This window comes from Nematolebias whitei, chromosome 13, assembly GCF_014905685.2.
Source record: "Nematolebias whitei isolate Nwh7 chromosome 13, NemWhi1, whole genome shotgun sequence".
Taxonomy (NCBI): Eukaryota; Metazoa; Chordata; class Actinopteri; order Cyprinodontiformes; family Rivulidae; genus Nematolebias; species Nematolebias whitei.
This window is the reverse complement of record NC_056510.1, coordinates 29496298-29502913: the sequence shown is the minus strand read 5'-3', so window position 1 is coordinate 29502913 and position 6616 is coordinate 29496298.

Here is a 6616-nt window from a genome sequence, read left to right as displayed (position 1 = left end):
TTTCTGCAACTGGAGCAGGTATTTCTGTTTACTGGTTAACTTCCTCAGCTGTCTCACATTTTAAAGGTCAACTACTCCATGTTTCAGTAGAAAACAAGCACATTTAGGAGCCAGTACATAACCAGACTTTTGGCCCTCACACCTATACCCAGTTGCTTACTGCATGATGAGATCAGATTTATCCATATTTTAGAAATTACATTTAGCTTAGTCGACAAAACAATACAAATGAAGACTGTCTGTCTTAAAAAAAAACTCTTGGTTTTACAGTAAGCAGCCTGATTTCAAACTGACATCTTGGCAAAGGTAAAATAAAAATCTTTGGGTTCTCAGAAAAGTTGTTTCAGGACCTCCAATAAACTTATGTACACATCAAAGCACACAAGACAGATTCAGGAATTCTCTTTGTTTTCCAGATTTCACATTTGTTATTACCTTAAAACATACTCAGACAACATTTGATGCATCATTGATTTTTTTTAATTGTGTTTATTGGGACATCCATTTTTAGAAGTCATCGTAGCATCTGTTGGAAACAAAACATAGTACAGTTAGGGTGTTGCTAGTTGTTACTTATTGTAATGTGTGGGCATCACAGTACAAAAGCTGGACTACTAACCCTGCATCCATTGCACAAAAGTGGGTGCAGTACCCAGGAGTAATGGCTTCACTGTGGAAGGCTCTCCTCTTTTGACACTGCCACAGAAACCTGCACCACAATCTTTAAATTCTTCTCCACAGCTGAAGCAGACAGAAATGACATAAGGCTTTCTGTGCTAGGCCTGAAATTCTTCAGAATATTTCCTCCAGTTCACAACACCTGAAGTTGTAACAAAAATATGATTAGATCACCAAGCACAACATTTTTACAAAATAGCAGTTCTACACAGCCTGGGCTGTTTTTCTTCCCCAATCTATTCAAAATGAATAGCAAAAGTTAATTTTGATATTTCACAAGGGAAAAAAAAAGTTGATTTCCTAAAGTTTAACTATAAATGAAGGAATTTGTGCATTCAGGTAATTGAAAATTAAGTAATTTCTCTAACATCCAACCCATTTTAGCCACTGAGCCATACCAAACACCCATAATCTATTCTTGAATGAATTATTGACTATTATTGACAAATTACAGACTTATTATTGAATAAGTTATTACTCGTTATTGAATCATTGACAAATTACACTCATGTTCGTGTTAACTCATGTTGCAACAAGGTCAGCTACTTTTGACTATTACTATGAACTATGTTAAACTTTGGAGGTGATTTATTTTGAAAGTCAACATCAGATGTTGGTCAAAGTTTTTGAGCAACATCTTGGGGCCTTCTAGAGTCAACCTGAAGTGAGAGTGGTTCCTGACATGGCAGAAAGGCATAGATATAATTAACAACTTTTATTTATTTATTTTTCAGCTAATAACAACTTTTATTTATTTGTTTTTCATATTTTTCAGTTATACACAGCTTTTAAATATTTATTTTTCAAGTATTAAGAACTTTTATTTTGAAAAGCAACACCCAGTTGTTGTAAACGTGCACAGTGAGAGCTGCCGGAGCTGAGTGTAGGCTCTCTTTACCTCAGTGTATCCTGATGCATGCTCAATAATCCAGGTAGAAAAATCCAAAAAAGTTCAATCTGGTCCTCTGTACATACAAAAAAAACAAAAAATAAAACAAAGCAAAAAAATATAGAAACGTTTCGTCTCTCATCCAAGAGACTACTTCAGTCTGAGGTGCTGTTTTCAGCTCAGTCTCTTAAATAGCACCTTCTCAGAGTGGATCAACCAGTTTGCTGCTGACAACCAAAACCAGCTGATCACATGCTCAAGAAGGACCATCAGCCTAACAATGGATCATTAGCACACTGATGGCTGTTTACTATTCACAGAGGGCTGAGTGATACTAGCAATCACAGCATTGTAAGAGGGGGACAATTGAACCCGGAGGCCTCCACCCCTGTTTAATGATGGACGATTTCTTTTCACAAAGATGGCCTCCTTTACTCCTCTCTCAAACCATCGTTCCTCTCTGTCCAGGATGTGAACATCTTCATCCTTGAAAGAGTGACCGCTGGCCTGGAGATGAGTGTAGACCGCAGAATCCTGGCCTGATGATGTTGATCTTCTGTGCTGGGCCATCCTTTTGGCCAGTGACTGTTTAGTTTTCCCGATGTAAGACTGATCACAGCCCTCCTGACACTGAACAGCATACACAATATTACTCTGTTTGTGCCGGGGGAACATCTAAACATAACGTCCCAGTGGCTTTTAAACCCCAATATACATTACGGCAAAGACTGGTTCATCCCAAAGATCCAGTCCCCCAACTTCCTGTCCATCAGCTGTGTAGAAAAGACAGCACGCCGCCTAATGGACATGAGGTGGCCTCTACACCTTTCTCTGTACACCAGCGCTGAAAAGCTGCCCACTTTGATGTGTACAGCGCTGTGGTAGATGCAGCACGTGAATCCTGGATTGTGCGCACTACCTCCTGTGGGAGACCCAGCCTCTCTAAGCGGAACCGCTCAGTGGCCAGACCCACAGGTGCTGGCCTATTTCTGGGTAACTCCTGATCGCTCCTCCTGCCTGGAGGAGAGCGTCCTCCCTCCATGGCAGTTTCCACGGGCGCCCCGACAGCAGGCGCTGTAGGGCTGAGAACCATGGTGTGTTCACGCGCTCGGGGGCCACCAGGAGAGCTGTCAATCCCACCTCCTGAACTCGGTTCAGGAACCGTAAAATCAGAGGAGGTAGAGGAAACGCGTGCAGAAGCGTTTTGGGCCATGGGCTGTGGGCAAACGCATCCACCCCCAGTGGTGGTTTGTCTCGCGGTCTCAGGGAAAACCATAGTTGACACTGAGCGTTCTCTCATGTCGCAAACAGGTCCACAGCTGCTTTGCCAAATTTCTGCCACGTCTGAGCCATCAGGTCTGGATGGAGAGTCCAGTCCCCGTGACGTGGGCCGCCCCTGGACATCACATCTGCCCCTTTGTTCAGAACACCGGGTCTGATGAAGAGCAGATTTTGGTGAGCCCAACACAGTAGCTTTCGCGCTATGTGTAACATCTGGGCTGAGCGCTGGTTTATGTACGCAGCAGTCACCTTGTTGTCTGTGTGAATCAACACATGTTGATTCTGTAAGGCGGGAGCAAAGTGCTGAATCACATTCAGCACCGTGCGACACTCCAAAACATTTATGTGGGCTGATGTGTGATGGGGCCACATCGCCCCTACTGCTTGAGATAGGCATGTCCCCCCCAGCCTGACAGCGACGCGTCCGTGAAGACTGACACGTGACGTGGGTCTGCTGACAGAGGCTCCCTCCAACAGAACCAGGGTGTTTCCCCAGTGTCGGAGGTCTGCCCTCACGGAGGGAGGGACAGTGATCATCCGTCTCTATGTTTTACTGGATCTACACGCAGATGCACAAACCACCTCTGGCGGCGTCTCATGTGTAATAAACCCAGCGGGACCACTGTGTGAGCTGATGACATAATTCCTAACAGCTTCATGACAGGGACAGCTGTTACCACTCTGCCAGGTCTTACGTGGCGGAGCTGGTCTCTTAAATTGTCGATTCTCGTTTGTGATAAACGAGCCTTCATGGTGGTTGAATCTAACTCCACTCCCAGATAAACAATTGTCTGGACCGGGAAAAACGAGCTTTTCTTCCAATTTATGGCAAAAACCCAGATTTGACAGGTGTGATGTCAACACCTGGTCCTGCATCACTGCTTCCTGTCTGGAGCGTGACCGTCGCAGCAGGTCGTCCAGGTAAAACAAAACTCTCATCTCTGCTCTGTGTAACGGATGCAGGGCTGTCTCCACACCCTGAGAACGTACGAGGCGTGAGGGAATACCCGACCGGCAGCCTGTTGTACTGATACTTCATCCCCTGAAAAGAGAAAAAACGCAGGAATTTTCTGTGTTTTGGGATGATCGGTATGCGTTTCTCTGGATGTTCAACAGCTGTCTGGTTGTCAACATGTGAAAACGGTCTGTCCATGATCGCCTTGTTGAAACTGACAGATCCAAAATAGGTCTCATCCCTCCGGTCCGTTTGGGAACCAGGAAGTAACGTGAGTAAAACCCTGTGTTTTCCTCTCCGTTGGGAACCCTGGAGATTACTTTTATCAGAAGCACTTGGACTTCTGCATTTAGGGATGAGATTTGGTCTGGTGATGACAGGACCGTCTCTATAACTCCTCCAAACGGAGGGGGTCGGGTTGCAAACTGTAACTTGTAACCATTTGCATAACACCTTGTCCATCCATCTGACCGGCGAGCATGTTTTAGCCACTCTACGCAACGTTCGTGGAGTGAATGTTTTCCGCGTGACCCAAGGCGAGGCTTCCTCGAAAAAGGCTCTGAACGCGCCCGTGCGCTGCGTTCGGACCGCGGACCAACCTTCATGTACAGGTGGGCCGGTGTGTGCTGAGGCGAAGCGTGTGACAGCTGATGACGCCGTGGGGCTGCGCGTTCAACGTCACTGTGCGAAGGTTGAGAGGCGGAGGGCGTGACTTCATCTACACCATGCTGTTGGAGTGAAGGCTGCGAGCCCCGCGGGAGCACACGTTTTCTCTGGAGGGACACGCGCTGCTCTCGCTGGAGGCGAGACTCGTCACCGGGTTCGTTCAGCTGTCTCACGCTTATGCTGACGTGAGCTGCCGAGCGCAGAGACGCGATGGGTGACGGCTGCTCGCGTTTGCTTCGGTGAGGCGTGTGTTGCTCTTGTGAGAGCGAGGACCTCCACCCGACCCGGCCTGCGGTCCCACATTTATACCGATGTGAGCCGGTGAACGCCGGGCAGCTGTGTGTGTGCGCCATCATCAACGCAGCGCCGTTGGATGAAGACTGTTTTCATCGCATGAGTGCACGTTTGACACCGCTTGGGTGAGGATCGTGCAGCTCGGATTGACAACGAGTTATTTCGCTTACCATTGTGTCGTGTGATCGACTCGTCATGTCTTGGAGCGGCGGTGAGTTTAAAAAACCTTTATTAAAGGACACCGGCTCATTATGTGTGAAGGATGTGTGCGCAGCCGCTGTGAGTTCATCCGAGCTTACAGACTGGCTAAAAACAGACACTTCGATCATTGAATGATGATTTATTTCAACATTCGTGTCACTTTTACACACACCCTCCGTAGACCGTCATTTTTTAAAACTTCTCCCCTTTGAGCTCTGCGATTTGTTTGCCCAGAGCGCTGTCTTGCAGGCGATCTCTGGGGAAACGCTGAACTGCAGGTTGCCGGGATGAAGAGGGCTGGACTCTGACGGGCGGGGCTGGTGGTGGAGCTGAGCAAGACGACGCTGCCATGGCCGGGATGAGCCGCGCGGCTTGATGAGGTGGCGCACAGCCTCTGGCACCTCCTCCAACTGCTTCGAGTTCGCCAGCATGGTTTTGAAGCTGCTCCCGAAAAGCGCGTCCGCCGTGATGGGGCCCTCCATCAGGTCTTTGTGCAGTTTCTCCGACAGCGAGGGGGAGTGACGGAGCTAGGTGGATGTTGAATCATCGTCATCCACGCTGCAATCCTGGACAGGCAAACCGTAGAAGAGGCACATATATTGAAGGATGACGTCGACTGCTTTACAGAAGGAGCTCTTGGTCTCCTAAGGCAGGTCTGCGGCCTCCAGCCCCCACATGCTATATGCTAGCAGCGCCACGTTGTTGTTAGCTGTGGCTGCCTGAAAAGCACATTGATGGGCTCGATTGGAGAGCGTGGTCACCGTATGGTCGTGTTTCCCAGGAGGGACGGGACGCTGCTCCAACCTGGACAGCTTCGCTCCGAAAGCTTCCGCGAGGCTTGGCTCAAGGGGGGGTTACTGAGGGATAGCCCCGCTCGGTGAACTCCTCCACTCTGTGATGGGTGCGGACTGGAGACCGGCTCCCCCAATCTACCAGGAAGGAACCGTCTGTGGCCTCGCTCGTAGGACGTCCTGTTGGAACACGAGGCCATATGGATCAAGACGGTGGGCCGGAATGAAACCTGGTAAACAACCTTCCCGCCGGATCATCCGAACTGGCGGGAAAGGCGTGGGACGTAGAAAAAAGGGGTCCCATCATGTAAGCCTCCTCCTGGGTTACGCCGGGCAACCCCTGAGGGCGCCGTCGGCCGGGAGCGGTGTGATCGCCGATGCGAAACGAGGTGGGATGGGGTGAGCATTCACTCAGCCCCCCTCCACCAACACTACGCTCTCCAGGAGGGAATGAGCAGCGGGGGGCTGCAGCTGAGCGTGCCTGTCCCGGAGGAACCATCCGATTCGCTCCGAGGTTCGGCGATAAGAGGAAAAAATTACAAGATGGCGTTGTCCAGCGTGTCGTGACCTGTCACTGAGAAATATTCCTCTGCGCTTACCTTGAAATAAGACTGCTCGTCAGCTTCTCCTCAGGGAGGAGAACTCACCTGACGACCGGAGGTCAACTGCCGGGCCAAGCATCCTTAACAAAGGTTGGTCATCTACACAATTTTCCTTCTTTTCTTCTGACAGTGCTATTTTAGCTTGCTGAAGAAAAAATGGGAGCCGATTTCCCGCTCTTAACGTAATTTATACGGACCGGGTGGGGCCCACACAGCAGGTGGGCGTGGACTAAATTTTTCAGTGCTAATGCTATGCATA